Source organism: Chiloscyllium plagiosum, unplaced genomic scaffold (assembly GCF_037043375.1).
Source record: "Chiloscyllium plagiosum isolate Xiang-an unplaced genomic scaffold, Cpla_swu_hap1 HiC_scaffold_33, whole genome shotgun sequence".
NCBI lineage: Eukaryota > Metazoa > Chordata > Chondrichthyes > Orectolobiformes > Hemiscylliidae > Chiloscyllium > Chiloscyllium plagiosum.
The window spans coordinates 15,642,574-15,668,250 of NW_028270171.1; the positions used below are offsets into that span (position 1 = coordinate 15,642,574).

At 45.2% G+C, this 25,677-nt stretch overlaps 1 protein-coding gene across 6 annotated transcripts in view; it reads left to right on the forward strand.

The window, feature by feature from the left end:
- The window catches only part of LOC122542246 (protein phosphatase 1 regulatory subunit 29-like), a 411,774-nt gene that overhangs the window by 205,904 nt on the left and 180,193 nt on the right, over positions 1–25,677 (forward strand). For all 6 annotated transcript variants that reach the window (XR_015752564.1, XR_015752563.1, XM_043679784.2 and 3 more), the window contains exon 3: positions 7,690–7,865. The gene's annotated coding sequence lies outside the window, so the exon portion shown is untranslated. The remainder of the gene's footprint in view (positions 1–7,689; positions 7,866–25,677) is intronic.

Sequence of the window (25,677 nt, forward strand, 5' to 3'; positions counted from 1 at the left end):
GGCATCAATGTAGATTTCACCATTTTTCCCATTTCCCCTTACCCCAGTTCCAACCTTCCAGCTTGGCACCACCCTCATGACCCATCTGTCCATTTTCCTTCCCACCTATCTGCACCACCCTCCCCGCTGACCTATCACCTTTACCCCCACCTCCATCCACCTATTGCACTCCCAACTACCTTCCCCCAGCCCCACCCCCCTCCCATTTATCTCTCCACCCTCAAGGCTCCCAGCCTCTTTCCTGATGAAGGGCTTTTGCCCGAAACATCGATTTTCCTGCTCCTCGGAGGCTGTCTGACCTGCTGTGCTTTTCCAGCACCACGCTCTTGACTCTAATCTCCAGCATCTGCAGTACTAACTTTCACCTAGGTCACCACCAGCCTGTCAAGGGCAATTAGGGATGGGCAATAAATGTTGGCCCAGCCAGTGATGCTTGCATCCCATAAAAAGAAATAAATTATTTGATTTATTGCAGTCAAGTGTACCTAAGTACAACGAAAAGTTGTGTTTTGCATGCAATACAGACAAATTACAACATACAAAGTGCATTAGGGTAATAGAACAGAGCGAGGAATGCAATGTTGCAGCTGCACAGGGGATGCACAGAGAGCGAGATCAACATTAAATTTAAGATTTGGAAGGTCCATTCAGAAGTCTGATAACAGTGGGGGAAGAAGCTGTTCTTGAGTCTGTTGATACGTATATTTAAGCTTCTGTATCTTCTGCCCAATGGCAGTGTTTGGAAGAGAGTATAATGGGGATGGAAGGGGTCTTTGATGACGTTGGCTGCTTTTCCATGGCAACAAGAAGTGTAGATAGAGTCCAGGGATGGGAGGTTGGCTTGCGTGACGGACTGGGCTGTGCACACAGCTTTCTGTAGAAAAGAAAATTAGGAAATAAAACAGCAGATCATCTCTGAGATGTTGCAGTGAGTGGGAAAAGCAGAATACTGTGAATGCTGGAAATCTGAAGTAAGAAGAAAACATGCTGGAAACACTCAGCAGGCCAGGCTGCCTCTGTGGAGAGTTAATACCTCAGGCTGATAAAAAGTCGGAAGCATTGGATCTGTTTCTGTAGTTACGACACGGGGTAAACTCCCCCCCCCCCTACTAATATAAACCTGCAACACAGAAATGATTTAACCCATGCTGTAATATGTTAAAATTCGAGAGGCCAAGAGCTATCCCAAAGTCACTACTTAAAGTAAAAATTAACAACTTTATTTTTTAAAGTCTAACAGAGAATAATTAATTAACAACTATTTACAATTCCTTTCTCGAACCTATCTTTTACCTTCCCCTCTACAGTATTAGTCCAATAAAACCCTCTATTAAGATTTACCGAAACATTCAAATTTCAAATCCAGCCAACTGTTGAATTTTCTCTTTGTATTTCCCTCTGTAGATTTTCTCTCCAGGTCAGTGTTGATGTTTGTTCTCTGTGTAAACTCCTTCTCTAGACAGGTTCCCCTCAGAGAGTTCTCACTAGCAGCCTACATTTGTTGATCTTTTGGCAGTTCTCCTCCAATTTTTCAATTCAATTTTTTTTCAGTTTTATACCCCAAGGCATCGGATCATTTTCATTGGTTTTAATATTGTCAAAATACCAAATTCAAACTTGGACGGAGTTTAGTATCTTGGGGTATAATTTAAACCGATTGGCCAAATGCAAATTTGTTTTTGTATCCAGGCAACCCATCTACGTTAGCTGTTCAACCAAATGTTACATTGTTACCTTGTTCAGAACGCTTGGTGGGGTGTCAGGTAGTCCTGCTAGCTTTTAATTTTCTTAAAGTTACAGTACCCTGACACCTTCACAACACTATCTCTGTGAAATCTGCCTGGCTTGCTGAACATTTCCATATTTTCTGTTTGACTTTCACATTTAGAGCATCTGCAGTATCTTGTTTTTCATTGTTGTGGTTCTGTTTGCCGAGCTGGAAGTTTTTGTTGCAAACGTTTCGTCCCCTGGCTAGGCGACATCATCAGTGCTTGGGAGCCTCCTGCGAAGCGCTTCTTTGATGTTTCCTTCGGTGTTTATAGTGGTCTGTCCCTGCCGCTTCCGGTTGTCAGTTTCAGCTGTCCGCTGTAGTGGTTGGTATATTGGGTCCAGGTCGATGTGTTTGTTGATGGAGTTTGTGGATGAATGCCATGCCTCTAGGAATTCCCTGGCGGTTCTCTGTCTGGCTTGCATGGTATTCATCCACTAACTCCATCAACAAACACATCGACCTGGACCCAATATACCAACCACTACAGCGGACAGCTGAAACTGACAACCGGAAGCGGCAGGGACAGACCACTATAAACACCGGAGGAAACATCAAAGAAACGCTTCGCAGGAGGCTCCCAAGCACTGATGATGTCGCCTAGCCAGGGGACGAAACGTTTGCAACAAAAACTTCCAGCTCGGCGAACAGAACCACAACAACGAGCACCCGAGCTACAAATCTTCGCACAAACCTTTATCTTGTTTTTCATTCAAGGGACCTAAAGTTGGCTTGGAATTTAACCTTTGGATTTGATAACATTATTTAGGCCATCCATAGTTGAATGCAGGCTGCTTGCCTGAAGATACTTCTGACAGCTCAGTGGCTCAGTGGTTAGCACTTCTGCCTCACAGCACCAGGGACCTGGGTTAGATCCCACCCTTGGGCAATTCTCTGTGTGGAGTCTGTATGTTCTCCCCGTGTCTGCTTGGGTTTCCTCCAGGTGCTCGCTTTCCGCCCACAGTCTAAAGATGCGCAGGTTAAGTGGATTGGTCATGCAAAACTGGCTCATAGTGTTCAGGGTTGTGTAGGCTAGTTGGATTAGCCATGGGAAATGCAGGGGAATAGGGATGGCTCTGGGTGGAAATGCACTTTGGAGAATTGATATGGACTTGATGGGCCAAATGGCTTGCTTCCACACTGTAGGGATTCTATGATAGCTGAGCAACATCAAATTCAGGCTCCATTCCTGTTCCATGTGTCAAGCTTCGATTTTTATCGAAAACAAGGCAGTTGGCCCCTCCTGAAAACTGATCGCGTCGAACATCAAACTCTGCTGTCCTTTGTACTCTGGGCTATTCTCTTCAAGTCAAAAAGTGTGGTGCTGGAAAAGCACAGCAGGTCAGGCAGCATCCCGAAATGTCGGCTCTCCTGCTCCTCGGATGCTGCCTGACCTACTGTGCTTTTCCAGCACCACACTTTTTGACTCAGATCTGCAGTCCTCACTTTCTCCGAGTTATTCTGTCCAATCTTATTCCTCACTATACTCCTCAAACTTGACTGAGAGTAACATGGATCTTGCAGCTGCTCCTGAGATTCAGGCTTATATCTAGACTTACTTCTAGATTTCTTCATTATTGCTTGAATAGGAAAGGTTTGGAGGGATATGGGCCAAGCGCAGTCAAGTGGGACTAGTTCAGTTTGGGAACATGGTTGTCATGGACTGGTTGGACCGAAGAGTCTGTTTCCGTGCTGTATGACTCTCTGACTCTACAATGAACACGTGCATGCTAGTTTCCACCTGCAGGAGAAGGCAACAAAGAGAAAAGAAATATTGCGATGCGTTTCCTTCAAGAGTATGTGACAACTATTGATTCTGCACACCATTCTTTCCTAGCTGGGTCCCAGAGACCACTTGATTTTTCTTTAACTGTAAGTGCAGCAGATGGAACATTATGAGTACATAAGCACACTTATTCTCCTGGGTATTGTACTGCCATTACATGATCTATTAAGCACTTGTACACAATCAGTGTGTACGGACATGTAGATGGACCATATGGTCCCAATAATATAATGTATGATTAATATGGCATTCAGCCAACCTCATCATGTCCAATGTCATTGAGAGCTCATCTGACAATTCTCAGTTACTTTGAAGTCAATTGTTACACCTGGCAGAGTCCATGATCTCTTCCAGTCCTTGTCCTCTAAGTCTGGGAGGTTTGCATCTGAGTATGTGAGCAGTGTGATCGTGGCAATGAGACTTACGGAATCATTTGACACAGAGAGACTCCATTCGGCCCATTAAGCCTTCTTCTGGCCCTTTGAAAGAACTATCGATTTTATCCATTCCCCCGAATCTTTACCCCTGCCCCTCCTTTCTGAGTATATTTTCAATTCAGTTCCTAGTGAAACCTTTTGGGAGGTGAAATAACTCCACAGAAGCCAGTATCTTGTCACCAAGTCACCCTTCATTTACAGGCAAAGAGTCCTTGACTCTGGTACTGCCTTGTCAGAGTCGACACGTAGTCTCAGAATCTCTGAAACTGCTTGATTTATCTGTCAGCCAGGGCTCCCTGATTAGGCCAGATTAACAGCCTCAATCAGGGAACTCATATTCTTTAGTGTCTAGCTGTCTGCCCTTGTTACAATCTGTACAGGAGGCACTTTATGGATTTAGCACATTGAACTCTATTCATTTCTGTTTGAGTTTCATGGTAACTGAAGCTCTCTATAATAATTCTCATCCATTTGCTCTTCATTCCCACGGTAAGGCATGTAGCTTATTGCATTGTAAGCTATCTGCATGCGAGGTATACAAGTATAACTGAACAGCAGTTAGTCTGGTCAATCTTCATCCCACAACCGGCATCAGTACAAATTAGTTCTGAGGAAGAGTAATGGAAGACTTGAAACATTGACTGGGTTTCTCTCTCCACAGGCCTGCTGAGTTTCTCCAGCACTCTCTGTGCTTGTTTCACTACAACGTAGGTCTGAATATTATTGATTGGGTTGACTGTACTAAGGTCAAGTTGACACCTCTTGGGAGTGGACTGAACATTGGCAGGCATTATTAAACATAACCCCATATGTGGAACGATAAGAGAGGGAGAGATGACATCTTTGGTCTCATCAAGACCCGCTCCCATCTCCATTGTTCTGACGTCGCTATAACTGTTTTTAGAGGCATGGTTTTTTTTTAACATATTCATTCATGAGGTATGGGCGTCACTGTCAAGGTCAGCATTTATTGCCCATCCCTAATTACCCAAAAGGCAGTTGAGTGTCATCCACATTGCTGTGGATATGGAGTCACGTATTGGTCAGACCAGGTAAGGATGGCAAAGGACATGTCACGATATAGTGGTGAACACCTCTGCTAATTAAACCAAACACCCAGAAAAGCTCGCCTCACCTCTTAATCTGTTAAAGTGTGAGTGGCAGAGAACTCCCAAATTCCACTATTTTAAGAAAAATAACATCAATTTATTCCTTAACTCTAAAAGTTAACGTTAAACAACAACTAATTGCAACTCTAAGCCCCCTTTTCTCTTAACTGCTCATTATCTACCTCCCACTCCATAACAATATATTGTTCTGATTAAAACCCGTATTACAATGACATCAACTTAATTTCAAAACACTGTCGTCATCAGTGTCTGCCTCCCTCTGACTGTAGATCTCCCTGGGTTGACTTCAAACTTTCGCTGCAAAGATGTTTCATATGAAAAAGGTACTTTTGAAAGAGAGTGTGTTGTTGGCAATTACTCACTCAATGGCAGTTGGTCTCTCTCTGGCTTGCAAAATGTCTGCTTCTTTATATCCCAAACATTGGATTGTCTCATTGGTTCGATATTAACAAAAACAATAAATTCAAACTTGATTGGGTTTTAGTATCCTGGGGCATAATTTAAACTGTTTGGTTAGATTCGACCAGTGGTCAGAACAACTGAGGTATCTACTTTACAGCCAAATGTTACATTTTCTTCAATTTCCAGTACACTCTGAGACTGCTAGTCAATCACATGACAGGTGCCTGCAAGCTCTCAGTGCAAAACCACGTTCACTCTCTCTTAAAGGTACAGTGCACACCTTCACAACAGGCAATAGTGAGCCAGATGAGTTTTTCCAACAATGGTTTCATGGCAACCGTTAAGCTCCTAATTCCAGATATTTATTGAATTCAGATTTCACCAGCTGCCATGGCAGGATTCGATCCCAGGTCTGCAGAACATTGCCAGGTTCTCTGGATTAATAAACCAGCAACAATACCACTAGGCCATCATCTCCCCTAGTTCGCCCTTTAACCTGTACAATAGTCCAATGATTAGGCAGGAAAGAAGCGTCCGGCTGTTGGACCTTCCCTCCTCCAGGTTTTGCGGGCAGCAGGAAATTGAATGTCATTCGAGAAGGCAGGTCACCTCTGAGCAGGTCACCCACTCATCACTGGGTCAGCAGACTGGACAGTGAGACCAGGAGTAGTGCTCATGACTGACCTGGGCCTTAGCAAATTCCAGTGGAAAGCAGGAACATCCCAGGGCTGTGTGCTGGAAGTGAAACTCCTTCCTGGGACATTTCTGGAATCACGGGTCTGCAATTCTTGTCCGTGGTCCCTATGCTGCTTTAGAAATACAGCCCCCACCCAGGCTGCTGCTGGAAGGCTATCTGCGATTTAGCTGGCCACCTCTTCACATGGCAGGTTGTCTTTCCACAGTCAGCAAAATGCCGACAGCGTGGACACGATGGTCTTTAATAGGGGCTTTGCACATTTCTGAAGAGGTGAGCAGCCTGTCCGGTTTGGTTCTTTGCTGTCGACAAAATTCTCCAATATGATGGAATACTCCCCTCTTGCCTGGATGAGAGTATCTCCAATACACTCAAGAAGCTTGACACCATTCAGAACGAAGCAGCCTGCTTTATTGGCACTGCACCCACTCCCTCCACCATCCAGGCACAGTAATAGCAGTGTGTGCTATCTCCAACAAAAACTCATCAAAGATCCTTAGACAACACCTTCCAAACTCATCTAGAAGAACAAGGACAGCAGATACATGGGAACACCACCACCTGTGAGTTCCCCTCCAAGCCACTCACCATTCTGACTTGGAAATATATCTCCATTCCTTCACTGTTGCTGGATCAAAATCCTGGAATTCCCTCCCTAATTGCACTGTGGGCCAACCTACAACATGTGGACTGCAGCGATTCAAGAAGGCAGCTCACCCCCACCTTCTCAAGGGGCAATTAGGGACGAGGCAGTAAATGCTGGGCCCAGCCAGCGACACCTGCGTCCCATGAGTGAATAAAAAAAAGTCTTTGATGCTGTTCTCCTTTCATTGTTCTGGTTGTCAATCAAATATTTAAGAAGTAAAATATATATGTACATCAATGAAGAATTATAGGATTGGTCTGTTAGTTAGCATTTTAATATGATTTTAATTTGACATTGCCCCTCCTTTAATATCTCATCCATCACTGTTACCTGCTGAATTGGTTTGACTGTTTTGTTGGTACATACTTGTTACCCATTTGCATGTTTTGAACCTGATTCGAAGGTTCCAGGTGAATGTTTTGATACTGGCATTCAGCCAGAGGCTGCAAACATGTTTCTTGAACAAAATACTGTTATTATGATCATTATTAACTCCTGAGCTTGGAACGCAGATGGAAAGAAAATTTATTGCTATGACTTCACATCCACAGCATATCTTTGAACCCTACTATTTTCTCTAACGGTTCTATGATATTCTCAAAACTACACTTTCCCATAACGGTGTTATTAAAACCACCATTTTCCTATGGTGCACAAATTGGTTGCAACATTTTCTACATTAAAAAAAAGTCACTACACTTCATGTGGAATTACTGCATTGACTGTAAAGCACTTTGCGATGTCCTGTGGTCATAAAAGATGATATAGAAATGCAGTTTTTTTTCTCATTCATTCATCCCTTGTCTTCTTTGTTGCTCCTTTACAGTTATATAATTTACCCCTGGATTCATACTGTTCTTCAAGTGAGATTCCTTGAAGACCTTCCATCCAACTGGGTCTCATACCTTCTATGGCATATCGTCAAAGATCTCCAGCTCAGCAGCACGTTGGAGTGAGGACATTCCCTCCATTATACTCTGGACCAGGAGCTGCATAGTGCAGGTTAGTGTGCCGCGCTGCAGAGTCAGAACTCTGAGGTTATGCCGAAATGAGCAATTTACCGTTTACAATGGTTGAGAGCTTGTTAGTTGCTGGGGATATGTGACAGAATCAATTCCCCATGCTTTGTAATGACCTGTTTTCTGATGTACTCATTAATACATTTATATTATGTGAAATCACCCATATTACATTTATCTACTGCTTTGACTACAGGGTGTAGATTATGGGAGACATTGAGAAAAAAAGATCATGAACGTCTGTACAAATTCTCAGTCAGCGTTAGAAGCCTGTTGGCACCATTGACATGGCTTGCAAAATGGTTGTCATATCACAGTAAAAATAAACTCACCACAGTCCCAGAGGAACTCAGGGCTGCTCTCTCATTAGAGAGAGAGAGAGAGGGATGATTGGTGGTGAGTTCCATCATCGGCGGTCCCTCATAGACAAGGATGACTCTCTTTCGCTCTCAGGGTGAGTCCATAGGTGGTTGTACAGCCCAATGGGGCTACGACAGGCTCTGTTCCACTGGGGGCAGAGGGTGATCATGGGAAGGGGTGGGTGGGGCTTTGGCAATGCGTTCCTTTCGCCGTTTACATCTGGCTTCTGCTTTTTCCCGATGGCAAGTTTCAAAATGCTGAGTTTAACCTGAGGGTCTCCACACCTTAGATGAGGGGTGAGGTTGAGAAGGCAGAGCCTTCATGGTGGTCTGAGCCAGTGTAGGAGCCTGTGCCATTGAAATCTCCTGACTCAAGAAAGGATACATTTGGAGTAGACAGAGTACAGCAGAGGTTCGCTCATCTGACATCAAGGATGGCAGGATTGTCGTGTGAGGAGAGATTAGTTCGACTGGGCCTGTATTCATTAGCGTTGATAAAAATGAGATGGGATCTGATTAAACATGCAGGGGCTGGACAGACTAGATTCAGGGTTGATATTTCCTCTGGTTGGAGAGTCCAGAAACACGGAACAAGGTCTCAGAATACGGGTGGGTTATATAGAACTGATTAGAGAAAACATTTCTTGACTCAGAGGGTGGTCAACCTGTGGAATTCTGTACCACAGAAGTCTTAGGAAGTTGGCTCACTGAATATAATCAGGAAGGAGATTGATGCAGTTTTAGATATTAAAGGCATCAAGAGGGCGAAAGTGGGAATATGTCATTGAGACAGAGCATCAGTTATGATCATACTGAATGGTGGAGCAGGCCTGAGGGGCTGAATGGCCTACGCCTGCTCCTCGTTACTATGTCCCTAAGATGTGTCATTTAGGTATAGGTTTAAAGGTCTAAACAAGATTTAATACCAGGTCTCATGAGGAGATCTTGGCAGATGACCAGAAGTTGGTCAAAGGGTAGGTTTTACAAAAGGGAGAGGTGGAGAGATAGAGGAGTTTAAAGATGAAATTCTAGACCTTTGGGTTCCAGCAAAAGGTGGCCAGATATGAAACATAGATGACTCAAGAGGCCAGAGTTAAAGAAGGGGAACAATTTTGGATATCTTGTGGACTGGAGAAGGTTGCGGAGGTAGGAAGGACCCAGAAGAGTTTTCCATGTGAGCAACCTCTGAACCTCGCACCATGACCCTTTACCCCTTTAGACTGCATATGTTCATGAGTCTAGAATCTCTAGAAATAAGAAACCTTGCTGCCTTCCTCACTGTTGAGCTGCCAAGCCATCCTAGTTTTCCTTTTAAAGAGGGGAAGAGGTGGGGGGTGGAGGAGAGAAACTTATGAACTGGTGACACAACTATCTTGCCCCTTTTTGGGAAGACCAATTGCATTTCAGGCAACTTAGACACTCTACTGGGTCTGGCCCACTCCTTTAGATCGAATGCGCTGGGGTCAACTCCCTGCCAGCCAATGTGAGGCTGGCAACTCTCTGTACTCAGCAGCTCCTTTGGGATGACAGTGGTTGCTGCTGGTATAACACCCAGCTGAGCCATCCAACCCAGAAGGAGCCCAGGTCCAGCTGAATGGTTGTAGGATGGGGGTCACAGAGCAAGACATGGCCACAGTGAGTGGGGGAGGGGAGGTGGGAACAGGGTGAGGGAGATGGGCAGCAAGGGTAGGGGGAGCAGTGGCTTTCAGTGTGCCCCATCCACCCCACCTCCTCACTTCATGTCTCCCAGATCAGGCATTGAGTGCCTTTGAATGAGTGACCATTCTGCCCATCTCCTGCAGACTGCAAGTGAACACGTTAGGGTTTTCTTGTCATGCTCCTTGAAATGTGAGCCCCCGGCCTGGGGCTGTGGGTTAATACCCGTGGAAGTGGGTCGAAGTCCTTAAGCAGGCATAAATTGTCCGCTGAATGTTCTCAAATGCTGGCAAAATGGGAAGGCCAATTGTGGGCCTGCCCTGCAAACTGAGATAGTGGCAGGGAGATGTCGGGATTGTGTTCCTGACAATTAACCATTGTGAACGAATCATAATTTCACATTAATAATGCAACAAAGGTACAAGCACCTTTCGCTTATTCAATCAGCCTCCCATAGTGACCCTTGTAATATCGAGTATGAGAATAGGAAGGTCTTACTGAGACTGTACAAGGTGCTGGTGAGACCACATCTGGGGCACTGTGAGCAGTTTTGGTCCCCTTCTTTCAGGAAAGATTTAATTTCGTTGGAGGAAGTTCAGAAAAGGTTCACTGGGATGATGCCTGGTATGGAGGGATTGCTCTGTGAGCTAAGGCTAAGCGGGTTGGGACTGTACTCACTGGAGTCGAGAAGAATGAGAGGTGATCTCATTGAAACATATAACATTCTTAAGGGTTAATGCTGAGAGGATATTTTCTGTCATGGGAGATCTTCGGACCAGAAAGCATAGTCCCAGAATAAAAGGGCACCAATTTAAGACTTGGGATGAGGGGGAATTTCTTCTGTCAGAGGGTTATGAGTCTTTGGAACTCCTTGCTACAGGGAGCTGTGGGGGTAGAGTCCTTGTGTATATTTAACACTGAGAGAGATAGATTCTTCAAGGCTTAGGAAAGTGGACATGAGGAATATCAGATCAACCTTGATCCTGTTGAATGGCAGAACAGGCTTGAGGGGCCGAACGATCTACTCTTGTTCCTAGTCTTGTGGTCTAAGGTGTTAAAATTGGAATACAATGGAGGAACATTCAAACTGGAGTAGGCCAATGAGCCCCTTGAGCCTGTTCCACCATTCTGTGAGATCATGGCTAATCCATGGCCTAATCCACATACCTGCCTTTGGCGTTTATACCTGAATGCCTTTGCTTAATGAAAACTTATGTGTCTCCGATTTAAAATTAACAACTGATCCAGCATCCATTGCCATTTGTGGAACAGAGTTCCAAACCCCTACCACCGTTTCTGTGTACAAGTGCTTCCTAACACAGTGCCATAGAGTCATAGAGATGTACAGCACGGAAACAGACCCTTCAGTCCAACCCGTTCATGCCAACCAGATATCCCAACCCAATCTAGTTCCACCTGCCAGGACCCGGCCCATATCCCTTCAAACCTTTCCTATTCATATATCCATCCAAATGCCTTTTTAATATTGCAATTACACCAGCCTCCACCACTTCCACTTCCTCCACCAGCCTCCACCACTTCATTTCATACACGTACCATCCTCTGTGTGAAAATGTTGCTCCTTAGTTCTCTTTTATACCTTTCCCCTCTCACCCAAAACCTATGCCCTCTAGTTCTGGACTCCCCGACCCCAGGGAAAAGACCTTGTCTATTTATCCTATTCATGACCCTCATAATTTTATAAACCTCTATAAGGTCGCCTCTCAGCCTCCGACGCTCCAGGGAAAACAGCCCCAGCCTATTCAGCCTCTCCTTACAGCTCAAAACCTCGACCCTGGCAAAATCCTTGCAAATCTTTTCTGAACCCTTTCAAGTTTCACAACCTCTTTCCAATAGGAAAGAGACCAGAATTGCACACAGTATTCCAACAGTGGCCTAACCAATGTCCTGTACAGCCACAACATGACCTCCCAACTCCTGTACGCAGTACTCTGACCAATAAAGGAAGGCATACCAAACGCCTTCTTCACTATCCTATCTACCTGCGACTCTACTTTCAAGGAGCTACGAACTTGCACTCCAAGGTCTCTTTGTCCAGCAACACTCCCTAGGACCTTACCATTAAGTGTATAAGTCCTGAGAAGTGGCAGATGGAGTTTAATTTATCTGAATTAAACTCCATCTGCCACTTCTCAGCCCATTGGCCCATCTGATCAAGATCCTGTTGTAATCTGAGGTAACCTTCCTCACTGTCCAATACACCTCCTACTTTGGTATCATCTGCAAACTTACTAACCCTACCTCTTATGCTCGCATCCAAAGTAGAGGACCCAACACCGATCCTTGTGGCACTTCACTGGTCACAGGCCTCCAGTCTGAAAAACAACCCTCTGCCACATCTCTCCTTGGTTCTGAAGAAGGGTCACTGGGCCCAAAACGTTAACTCTGATTTCTGTCCACAGATGCTGCCAGACCTGCTGAGCTTTTCCAGCAATGTCTGTCTTTGTCTCTCCTGAACGGTCTGGCCCCAATTCTCTAACTATGCCCCCTAGTTATAGAATATCATTTGTATCTGGAACAGGTGCCACCTGTACCAGACAGAGGCCTAAACCAATTTCTGATTTGCCTGAACCTCATTTCAACATGGCCAGCAAATTGTTGACCTGGTCAGGGAGAAAGGAGATGTGGCTAGCAGGAGTCATTTCTTGCTAGAGCACCTCTACAAGGCCCAGAAGAATAAAAATTGGACATTTTTTGTGGTTTACTATTAATGGCTTTTAGTGATCCTCTTAACAACATTTGATCAAGCTGCTTAACACCTGGTACGTTTTGAGTCGATTGTAGGTGAGCTTTGTTTGAGGGAGGAGCTATTAGTGAACAGACAGGAGACATATAAATATATATGGAGTGGTTCTGATAGTTAATGCAGGACATGTTTGTTAAGGCACATAGAAAAGTCTGTTAGTTTAGATGGAGAGGTGAAGTCTGTAAGGGGGCTCTTTTAATTTCTATAGCAGAGATCTGTTACTGCATATAGAGGAAGTCTTTAAGCTTGTGTAGAAAATATTGATTAAATTATATGGGGAGGGAAGTTAGTTTATATTGGAAGAACCTGTTCATGTATCTTAGTAAATGTAGAAGAGGTCTGTTTGTGTATAAGAGTTATATTTGTTAACATATACAAAGAGGTCCATTAGTGTATATGGGGAATCTTTTTTAGTATACATTGAGAGGCTTGTTAAAGCACATGGAGGAGGTTTGTTTGTTTGTTGATTCCTGAAGAAGGGCCTGTGCCCGAAACGTCGAATCTCCTGTTCCCTGGATGCTGCCTGACCTGCTGTGCTGTTCCAGCAATAAAGTTTCAACTTTGATCTCCAGCATCTGCAGACCTCACTTTCTCCTGTTTATGCCAAAAGGCCTGATAGTTTATATAAGAAGGATCTATTATCATTTATTGGAGAGTTTTGTTAGTTTGTATAGGGGAGTTTGGGTAATGTATATAGGGGAGGTTTTTAATTTCTTCAGTAATGTTTTCAGTATACGCAAAGGAGATTTGTTAACAGAAATGGGAAATCAGTGTAACAGCCTCCCAGCATGGCATCCTCTTGGCCCAGCATGGTGGTTTTCCGGCGGTCTCTCAGCCTAGCGTGGTCTCTCGGTCTCAAGGTGATTCCAGAACGGACTCCTGGCCTCATTAATCTTGAGGTGAAGCCTGGAGTGGTCTAGAGCCAAGGCCCCATGCGGTCTGGAGGCTAGGCCAAGTGCAGACTGGAGGCTAAGCCCAGTGCGAACTGGAGGCTAGGCCCCATGCACACAGGAGGTTAGCTCCCCAGTGCGGCCTGGAGGCTAGTCCTGGTGCAAACTGGAGGCTAGGCCCGGTGTGAACTGGAGAGACTAGGCCCAGTGTGGACTGGAGAGACTAGGCCCAGTGCAGACTGGAGGCTAGGCTCAGTGTGGACTGGAGAGACTAGGCCCAGTGTGGACTGGAGAGACTAGGCCCAGTGTGGACTGGAGGCTAGGCCCAGTATGGACTTTAGGCTAGTCCTGGTGCGAACTGGAGGCTAGGCCCAGTGTGGACTGGAGGCTAGCCCTGGTGCAAATTGGAGGCTAGGCCTGGTGTGTCCTGGAGGCCAGGCCCAGTGCAGATTAGAGGCTAGGTGCCAGCATGGTCTGGGTTGGAAGACCGTTGATCTGAACCTTTTACTTCTAATATGCTGGACTTTTTGTTTCTCTATTTTCTATGATTTTGTAACTGAAGAAACTGTATCTAGGTACCTTTGTACCTAAGACGCTGCTGTAAGTGTTGAAGTATAAACTTGTCACTGTACTCATTTGAGTACATGTGATATTAAAGCTAATTCAACTCAATTCAATTTATATAAGGAATATTGATTCATTTATATAGGGGATACCTGCTCATGTACATTAGTGAGATCGATTTGTGTAAGAGGGGCAATTTGTTGGAGTATATATGGGGATCTGATAGTTTATACAGGGGAGGTCTGATAGTGTATATATGGGAAGTCTTTATGTGAATGTAAGGCAGATTTGTATATAAATCTCTAATCTACATGCAATCAAACAGACCCTCAGTGGCCTGTAACAGTTCTCCAGTAGAAAGTGTCATCAGTCACCTAAAAACGGAATGTGATTTAGGGACAGCTGAAATATCTACTGTCACAGACTGAAAGACTTACAGTAGATGGTGTAGGAAATGGGACAGGGATGGATTTGTTTATTCCTGCCATTATACGATGTGACTCATTCAAATATGTAATCTACGGTGCTGGCAATAAAAAAGGGAGGATTTAATTTGGATAGCAGTTGTTTAACAGTTATTAAAAAAGCAAAATTTACTAGTACAAGTTCCATGAGCTACAATAGATACATTGTAGAATATACAGTACAGATAGTTAGCATTAAACACATAGCCACAGGGAACAGGAGAGCTCCAAGTGAAAGCAGATGATGCAATAAAACCTTAGAGTGGTTTGTCCTCACTGCATTGTAAAAATGTCATGTGGTTCACTGTTCATAATGTTATGAAGTTGAAGAGGTATATTAGACCTTTAAGAGAGAGTGAAAGCTGTTCTGCACTGATAGTTTACAAGCACCTGTCCAATGACTAGCTAGCAGTCTCAGCATGTACTGGAAAATTGAAAATATGTAACATTTGGCTCTGAAATAGATACCTGAGTTGGTTGCTGTTTTCACAACAATTTGAATTTAATCAATCAGTTTAAATTATGCCCATGGATACCAAAACTCATTTGAGTTTGAATGTATTGTTTTTGCTGGCCTCAAACCAATGTTTGATGGTTAAAGCAGCAGGCAGTTTGAACGTTAGACAGAAAGTAACTGCCATTGAAAGAGAGTAACTGCCATTGAGAGAGAGTAACTGCCTGCTCTCTATCAAAGGTACCTTTTTTCGTATGAAACATCTTTGCAGTAAAAGACAGTAGAAGGACAGAAATCCTTCCACATCTGACAGAAATTCACCTGTACCTCCACTAATGTCAACTACTGTATCCGTTTCACCTAATGTGGTCTCCTCTACATTGGGGAGACAGGACACCTACTTGCGGATCGTTTCAGAGAGCATCTCTCCGACACCCGCACCAACCAATCCCACCCCCCTGTAGATGAACACTTCAACTTCCCCTCCCACTCCACCAAGGACATGCAGGTCCTGGGCCTCCTCCATCGCCAAACCTAATCACCCAATACCTGGAGGAAGAATGCCTAACATTCTGCCTTGGGACCCTGCAACCAAACGGAATTAATGTGGATTTCAACAGTTTCCTAATTTCTTCTTCCTCCACATATCCCAGTCCCAAGCCTCCTCGGCACCACGCTCCTGACCTGCACATCACCTTTCTCATCTATCCGCTCCACTCTCATCTCCGACCTATCACTTTCTCCCCACCTTAATCTACCTATTGCATTCCCAGCGACCTTGCCCCCAACCCCACCCCCTCCCATTTATCTATTAACCCCCCCAGCCCATAAGCCTCATTCCTGATGAAGGGCTTATGCCTGAAACATTGGTTTTCCTGCTCCTTGGATGTAGCCTGACTGGCTGTGCTTCACTAAGAAACTCAGCAGGTTTGGCAGCATCTAAGGAGATAAAATAGAGTTAACATTTTGAGTCCAGAGACTCTTTGTCAGATCTGAAAGTAGCTAGGAAATGTTGGATTGCTGATAATGGTGGTGGGGACATGGAAGGGAGTGGGATGAATAGTTGGAGACCGTGACCAGAGAGAGAGAGAGAGGAAAGGAGGAACCGACAAAAGGAATTGATGGCCGTAATGGGTGGGCGGAAAATGTGAGCGGATGGAGCAATAGGAAAACCAGGATGAAAATGTTTAAATTGAGGCATCAATAAGAGTGCAGCTTTCCAAACTCTCTGGTCACCCAAAAATGCCTTACAACTGATAAACCACTTTTCAGAAAAAAGGGGGGATATATTCCTAGGCTCTGAACAATGTGAGCTACCATGAGATACGGAGGAAAATTGAGCGACATGTCCAATGAGGGCCTTCTTGGCATTGAGACCAAGAAGTCGCATTTTCCAACCTAGTGTTTGATTTTGAGACAAGATTTCTGCTGGTGAGGGGTCGAGGAACATGCTTCGCTTGCTAGCCCCCTCATTATTACACATTCACACCTCATTGATATGCTGTCTTCCATACACACACGCACACACATCCAACACCAGATAGGACCTAGACAAAGTGAATTCCTGACATGAAAGGTGGGTCCACTTCATTCAGTTCGAGGCGTTGAGGGAATACAAATGGGGAGGTGTCCACAGATCAGTCAAGGATCTGGTCTCTCACCATTCAGGACTGTCTGGCTACGTCACTCAAGGGGATGGGCCACAATCATTCCTGGGACTTCCATACGTTAATCAGAGGTCATCTCAGTAGGAGGGAGGCTGGGAACGTCATTTTGGCCATTGGAGTTACAATGCTGGCGTGCAGGAGGGTGATGACAATAGGGAGGCTGGAGGTGGAAGTCCTGGCCCTGAGAAGAGACTTCTGATGGCAGCAAGGGTAGAGAGGGGTGTGTGGTTCCTACTGTGGCCGGGTATCTCCTGGCACCATCCCTGACTCATTGTGTCAGACAGTCATTCAGCATGGAAGCAGACCCTTCGGTCCAACTTGTCCACGTCGACCAGATATCCTAAACTAATCTAGTCCTATTTGCCAGCACTTGGCCCATATCCCTCCAAACCCTTCCTATTCATATACCCATCCAGATGCCTTTTAAATGTTGTAATTTTACCAGCCTCCACCACTTCCTCTGGCAGCTCATTCCATACATGTACCACCCTCTGTGTGAAAACGTTGCCCCTTGGTCCCTTTTAAATTTTTCCCCTCTCACCTTAAACCTATGCCCTATATTTTTGAACTCCCCCAACCCAGGGAAAAGACCTTGCCTATTTATCCTATCCGTGCCCCTCATGATTTTATAAACCTCTATAAGGTAATCCCTCAGCCTCTGATGTTCCAGGGAAAACAGCCCCAGCCTGTTCAGTCTCTCCCCATAGCTCAAATCGTCAAACCCTGATAACATCCTTGTAAATCTTTTCTGACCCCTTTCAAGTTTCACAACACCCTTCCGAAAGGAGGGAGACCAGAATTGCGCACAATATTTCACAAGTGGCATAACCAATGTCCTGTACAGCTGCAACATGACCTCCCAACTCCTGTACTCAGTGTTCTGACCAATAAAGGAAACCATACCAAACGCCTTCTTCACTATTCTGTCTACCTGCGACTCCGCTTTCGAGGAACCACAGAGTCATAGGCATGGAAACAGACCCATCGGTTCGACCACTCCATGCTGACCATAATCCCAAGCCAGCCTGCTGCTGGCCCATATCTCTCCAAACATTTCTTATTTGTGTACTTATCCAAATGCCTTTTAAACATTGTAACTGTACCTGGGGATCTACCACTTCCTCTGGAAGGTCATTCCACACATGAACCACTCTCTGTGTGAAACAATTGCTCCTTGTGTCATGTGTGGAAGGGGCACCTGGAGGGAGCTCAAGCTGAAGGTCCCTTGCCCTAAGTTGTCTTCCTGTTGGTGCTGAGCACCAGGGGCTGGAGTGATGGAGAACAAGGCTGTGTGTACCTCCAGGAGAAAGTGAGGACTGCAGATGCTGGAGATCAGAGCTTAAAAATGTGTTGCTGGAAAAGCGCAGCAGGTCAGGCAGCATCAAAGGAACAGGAGAATCAACGTTTTGGGCATAAGCCCTTCTTCAGGAATGTGTACCTCCAACAAACTCTGAGGCTGCTGGGCCTGACGTTTCATTGGCAGCCACCAACCTGTCCATCGATGCTACCAGACCCTCACATGCCCGAGTCAGCATGGCACCAACTGCATTGCTGCAGCCGCGCAACCTTTGTGGCAGGTTCCCCAGTGCTCCAGGTAAGCCGGCCTGCTACTCCTGCGTGACTCCTTGTGCATTTTTATGATTGTTGACACCAGGCGTGTCTTCTTCTGCCTGGGTGCCCAGTCTTTGGCAGCTCTCTGAGTGCCAGCAACCTGAGGTATTTCTTTCTTGGCTAGCTGTGGAAACATGGATGTGGACTGCTCAACAGCCTGTGTTCCCAACACTAATCTAGCTAACTGAGGTGTCTGTGTTCGAGTGCGCGGGAGTTACAGGAGACAGCAATTGCACGTGCATCTCCTGAGGCATCCTCTGTATATTTTTCCTCACAATTGGTGGAGGGGATGGGTTTGGCACCACTTTCTTGACTGTAGAGACCATGGATTGAGAGGATGTGTGATGGCCATATGTTCTATGTTCTAAGGGTGTAGAAGTTGAAGTATGACAATAACTCATTCCCTTTGAGGGTAATGAGAGAGTAGCACAGCAATAGACAAGGCCTTTTCTTGCAAAGGCAGGAAGTTTCAACATGGCAGCTTCCAGTTCTGATCAGTGGGGACCAAAATCCTCTCCTTTTAGGGAGTAAGGAACCAAATGTTGGGCATCTCACCACTGATCCTGGCTGTTTTGGTCTTATTCCGGGAGAAAACTGCCTTTTGTAAGAAAATGGGAGGGATTGAGTGATATGAATGTGGGTGGTAACACTGTCAGTGCTAGGGCATGATTGAGATGAGTAAGCAAGCAGCACAGAAGCCATGTAAGTTAGTACGATGAGGGGTTTGGAGAAGTGGTTACATAATGTGAGTATTTTGTTTACTCACTCATTGGATGTGGGTGTCACTGGCTGGGCCTGCATTTATTGTCCATCTCTATTTGCCCAGAGGGCAGTTAAGAGTCAACTGTATTGCTGTGAGTCTGGAGTCACATGTAGGTCAGACCAAGTGAGGATGGTAGATTTCCTTCTCTAAAGAATATTAGTGAACCAAATGGGCTTTTATAGCATTAGTTGCCATTAGGCCAACTTTTTAAAATCAAATTCAAATTTCACCATCTTCTGTGATGGGATTTAAGCCCACTCTCCTGTAATATTAAACTGGGTTTCCGGATGACTGGTCCAGTGAGATTACCGCTGCCCACTGTCTCCCTCAGTGGTAGCCCCTGAGCCCTTGATGGGAGGAGAGTGCAGTAGGAGAGATAGAGTGAGTGTGAGGGTAATAGAAGGATCATGGTGGCACCTAGTCTGGCAGAGCAGGAAAGGTCATTGACCTCTCGGCACTGCTGGACATTTCTCTGGACTGCGGAGATCCCTGTGGCCAGGTGGCAATGCCTGTTGTCTCGGCCTCTTCTGCTAGTCCTGTGAGAAGTGGGTGTCCCTTCTCTGCATTACCCCATTCCTGGGGACCTCCATGTCCCTGTCCGCAGAGTGGGGCACCAATTTCCCCTCGCCTGGCCTGTCAATGGTGAACATCTCCCATCTGTGAATAGTTGCTCTGGGTTGCCAGAGCTTGACAGGGTACGCAATGACCGGTTCGATATTGCACCGAGGATACCTCAGCAACAGTGAGTACTTGGGCCCACGATGAGTGGGAGAATCCAGCTGGGAAGAGAAGAGAGGGAAGCTACAGCACATAGTACCTAGTTGATGGGTGAAGTTGGGTTGAGTGCATGAGGAAACTTGTTGGGGCTCACGGTGAGAAGACCTCCATGAAATTTGATGAAAGTGACACTTCTTACAAAAAACAGCTTGAGTTGTTCTTGTCATGTGGCCAGTCATGGTGGTCAGTTTGAATATCGGCGTAAATGAGTGATGGTGCTGGATGAGGGAATAATGTTGGTCAGGACATGGGGAGGCTTCTCTGATCTTCATTGAATGGTCTCTTGAGGGGGTTTAAATCCAGAACATGCAGAACTCCTATTTAATGTTCGAGCTGAAAGATTGGCTGAGTTGTCAGCCAGGATTATAGTTAAACAGGAACGAGCCAAGCCCATTTTTTATTTACAGCGCATCAGAACTCTCTTGCTTTGAGAATGTAGCGTCATCACCGGAGAATAATGAGGAGAAAAGCACAGGCAACCATTCTGACTATCCTGTCTCCTGCAGCTCTGAAGCTGGAAGAGTAATTCCTGAAGCGTGGTGATTGAAGAGCGTGTGCCATGAGTGTTCTCATGTTCGCTTTGATGAGGTATAGATTTACCTGAAAGGCAAGGTGAATTACTCTTTTCAGATTGTCTGTATTACTCAGTCAAACTACTCACTATGAATGCACACTCCAATTTGTCTTGGGAGCTGCCCTTAGATCACGCTATTGTAAGGGTATATTGTGGAGACTTTTATAGGGATTTGATATGGGTTCTGTGCTAGAGCCTTTCATCAGGTTTTCAAGACTCTCAAAAGGCTTTCTGAACAGCCATTGATCTGAGATTGATGCTATCCTATCCTTGCGAATTGTTCCTGGATTTTAATTAATCACTTAAATTCTCTTATTGAACTGCATCCATTTAAATTAATTGCAGATAGTTGCCAGGTTCTGAAGCTTTTGTACTGATGAATATCTACTGGGGTTTGCTTTTGAGAGTCTTACCTCTGATAACAATCTGCTCTGACGCTATAACTTTGAGTATGCCTAATAGCCAAGCAGTATACTCAACAGATGATCCCTGACAGGATTTCTGTCTATAACTAGGACATAATAGAAATATATCTAATTATAGACTTTTCTACAATTGAGTACTACTGCATCATATAAAGGGTATCATTAAGCTGGAGAGGGTTCAGAAGATATTTACCAGGATGTTACTGGGTACGGAGGGTTTGAGTTATAAAGAAAGGCTGGATAGGCTGGGACTTTTTTCACTGGAGTGTAGGAGGTTGAGAGGTGCCTTTGTAGAAGTTTATAAAATCATGAGGGGCATAGATAGGGTTCATGGTAGTTATCTTTTCCTGAGGGTGGAGGATTTCATGACTGGGGGCACATTTTTAAGGTGAGAGGAAAGACACTTACAAAAGACATGAGGGGCAAATATTTTACACAGAGAGTGGTTTGCATGTCTTCCTGAGAAAGTGATGGATGTGGGAGCAATTGCGTTTAAAATACATTTGCATTAGTTCATGAACAGGAAAGGTTTGGAGGGATATGGGCCAGGAGCAGGCAGGTGGGACTAGTTTAGTTTTGGCTTATGTTCAGCATGGACTGGTTGGACCGAAGGGTCTGTTTCCATGCTGGCTGACTCTATGACTGGAACAGTAACCTGGAGTTTAATTTTTAGCGTCCTAACTTATGAAATGGCATAGGATTTTGATGATCAAAAGTATTGGATTGCCCTTAGAGATGCAACTGATGCACTCATGATTTTCAAGAAAGGGAGCCTATTGCTTTTAGCTGGGTAGACCTCTGTTTGCCTCCTGCTCCACAAGCTGTGGTTGCTGTCTGCAATGTACAATGAACATTGCCTTGTCAGTGTACCCCAAATCCTGAAAGGAATATTTGTTAAAAAGTAAGACTTACAAGTAGAATATTATTAAACTGGAGAGGGTTCAGAGCGATTGACCAGAATGTTGCAAGGAATGGAGGGTTTGGGTTATGAGGAGAGGCTGGATAGGCTGGGACTTCTTTCACTGGAGTGTAGGCTGTTGCGGGGTGACCTTGTGGAGGTTTCTAAAATCATGAGGGGTATAGACAAGGTGAATGGCAAGAATATTTTCCCTTGGGTGGGGGAGTTTGAAACAAGAGGGCATATTTTTAAGACGAGGGAAGAGCGCTTCGAAAAGGACATGAGGGGCAACATTTTCACACAGAGGGTGGCTGGTGCATGAAATGAACTGCCAGAGGAAGTGGTGGATGTGGGTACAGTTTCAACATGTAAAAGATATTTGGGTAAGTACATGAATAGGAAAGGTGTTTGGGTTGAGAATATGGTCAGTGTGGACTAGTTAGACCGAAGGGCCTGTTTTCATGCTGTATGACTCTGAAGAATGAGCTGAGTTAATGAAGTGATGCCAGAGGGATCTTGCAGAATGATAAGATCACAAGGCGTAGATGCAGCAACGGGCTATTTGTCTGCTTGAGCCCACTCCGCCATTCAATGAGATCATAGATGATCTGTTGCAGCCTCACATCCTATATCCTCCCAATACGTTTGGCTCACATGTAGATCGTAGATCTATCTAACTCAAGTAGATTCAATGATCCAACAAACATTGCGAAAGAGAATTACCAACACCAGCAAGCCCTATGACAGAAAATATTCCAGCTCAGCTCTGTCTTAATTGGGAGATCTCTCACTTTTAAATGGAAACCCCTAGTTTCAGAAACCCTACAAGAGGAAGATAAATTGAATTTAAATTCCCCAGCTGCTGTGGTGAGATATGAACTCTTGTCTTCAGCCTGTTATTCCATTGCTCTGGGATAATCAGCACAGTAACATGTCAAATTTATTACCAAACCAATTCTGCTCTTTGCTCATAATTCCATGGAGTCTGACCCCTTTTAAAAAAAATCTGAATTTGCAAGGACTGATTTCAATTTTCAATTCAATTCAATTCAGAATTTCAATTTTGAAAACTTTTATTGCTATGAACAAATTAAAAACAACATTCTGCAACCAATAACACCGAAAGAACTGTGGATGCTGGAAATTAGAAACAAAAACAGCAATTGATGACCCGATTGGGTGACTGGACCTGAAACGTTGACTCTGATTTCTCTCCACAGTTGCTGCCAAACTTGCTGAGCTTTTCCAGCAATTTCTGTTTTTGAATCTCTAAACATTACTCTGTAGTTACAGAATTACCAAGAGATCTAAGGCCTTTTGTTTTATTTCAGAGAGGAGTAGTTTGGTTCAGAAAAGTTAGTATACTTGGGAAATGGGATCTGATGCAGACCTGTGAAAGGAGAGATGGACAAGGGGGAAATTGAAAGGGACGGGAAAGGAAACCAGGTCTAGTGTGATATCTGTGATGGTGGAATTGCAGCAAGAGACGTCAGGAGATAATGGTCAAGAATGAGATCCCTGGCTGATTTCTCACCTTTCAAAATGTGATGGGGCGCTTCTCACGGCACGGCTAAGATTAATTAACTCAAGAGGGTTTGGGACTGAGATTTTCCTTCAGTCTCTGTGACATACGGCCAGGCCAGGTGGTGCACTGATCAAAAGGTTTTTGGGGATATACAGCTGAGGTGGACAAATAGAATTGAGGCAAATATTCGGAGTGATCTAACTAATTGGTGAGCAGGCTCAGGTGGTGGAATGGTGAAATAATTGCACAGAGGCCAGTGTCCCGTCACCAAGTCACCTTTTATTTACACGTGCATGGTAGACTGGCTCTGGCCAGCCAGCTGTGAATCCATCCCTCACGTGAGGAGACTCTCTGAAGCCCCTGTTTATATATATTTTTTTTCTGGTTGTATTCTTTCTTGAACAGAGTAGATTCTAAATCTCCTGGTTATATTTTTTTGCGGCAGTTATATTTTTTCCCCTAGCACCCATGCTGTGTGTGTGCAGGTGTGAGACACAGTGAAAGACATAAGGTGCACAAATCTTTATTCAATTTCCACCACCAGGAAGAAAGGAAACACTCAAGTAGCCAGTGTCAAGCAGTGCCCTTCACATCAAAGGGCAATGCTGTGTGATCAAAAAAATTAAGGGGGGGAGCAGGGATTAAATCAAAATAGTTGGAGGGGGAAATAATGCACTCCACTCCCTGCTGCACCCACATCTCCCTGAACAGCTCCAGGGTGTTGGGTAGACACCCCGTGCTCCTTCGCCACCTTCCGGCCACTCTAAGGCAGCCCACCCCTACGCACCTTCCGGCTCTCGGTCCACCCCATTCCCCTTCAAGTTCTCAGTCCACCCTGACACACCTTTTGACCACCTCTAGGACTGCCCACCCAGGTGACAGCATTGAGGATGGCCTACCCACCTTCCGGCTCTGTCTGCCCCTACATACCATTGGGCTGTCACCCGCCCGGATGCGCCATCTGGCCTGTGGACTACCCTGACACCTTCCGGCCACCTTTAGCACAGCCCGTCCACTTCCCCAGGGACGACAGCGTGCAGGGCAGCCCACAAGCCTTCCGGATTTCAGCCTGCCCCTGCGCATCTTCTGACTCTCGGCTGCTCTGACACACCTTCCGACCACCTCTAGGGCAGCCCATCCCGATTACCCCTTGTCGGGATGACAGCGCTCAGAATGGCCTACCCACCTTATGGCTCTCAGGGCGACTGGCATCAGGGTGGCCTACCCACCCTCCAGCTTTCGGGACAGCCTACCAACCTTCAGGTTCACAAGATGGCCTACCTACCCTCTGGCTCTCGGGGTGACAGCTTTCAGAACGACCCAGGAGCCTCCCAGCTCACAGTAAGACCTGCCAGTCCCAGGGATTCACAAGACAGTGCAGTGATAACCCCAACAAACCACATGTTAGAGTCAATTACCAACAAATAGAGCCCTTTCTGATACAGAGTCCATTAGCATAGTCAGTTCTCTTCAAGATGTAGAATCCATTCCCAGGAAGAGTCCACTCCAATATACAAGTGCATGGTCAGAAATGGAGTCACTCCAAACTGCAGAGACCGTTGCTAAAAATAGAGACCACAACCGAGGGCAGAGTCCACTCCAAAGATAGCGAATGCACACCTCACAGCACACAAGTATTCCATCTCCATGGAGTCCTGGCCCATCCTTGGACAACCAGGCCCACTCACAGGAACACAGTATATTGTAAAGGTGCTGTTAACTCACAGGGGTTTGGTCCACTCCTGAAGGAAAGGTCTTCTCCCAAACCCCAGAATACAGCAAGTGCTCACCTCCCAGCACACACACACAGGTGTTCAATCTTCAGAGGCCCAGTCCCAGGGCTAGGCCTCCCCACAGGAACAGCTCATCTGGTAAGATGTATTTCTTCACAAGGGCTCAGTCCAAACACCAAAAAACAGTGAAGAAACATTCAAAAATAAACAAAAAAGTAGAGTCCAAGGGCTAAGCCCTACCGTAAAAATCAACATTTGTCCTTTTCTCAAAAGTGAAAGAGACAAGAGTAACACACAGGCTTTAACCAGCCAGTGAAACAACAATCCCCTAATGAGGCCTGACTTACACCTAAAATACATTGTGTGCATCAGGAGTTTAGTAATCAATCAGTCCTCACTCAAGGAATATCAGTTAACAAACTGGCTAAATAATTCAGCGGAATCAGGAATCAGGAATCATTTTCTCCTTGTCTCTCTCCCTCCCCCCGGCCCCCCATCTGCTGTGCTTTGTTTTATTACCCTGTTCCTGTATTCCAAACATGCTGGTCCTTGTAGGGCAGGCAAAACTCATATCTGCCATTGAGGTAAATCATTGAAATGACTTATTTTATAATCTCTGAAGTGTACTAGACATTTGCATGTAAACACAATGTCTCTTCAGTAAATTT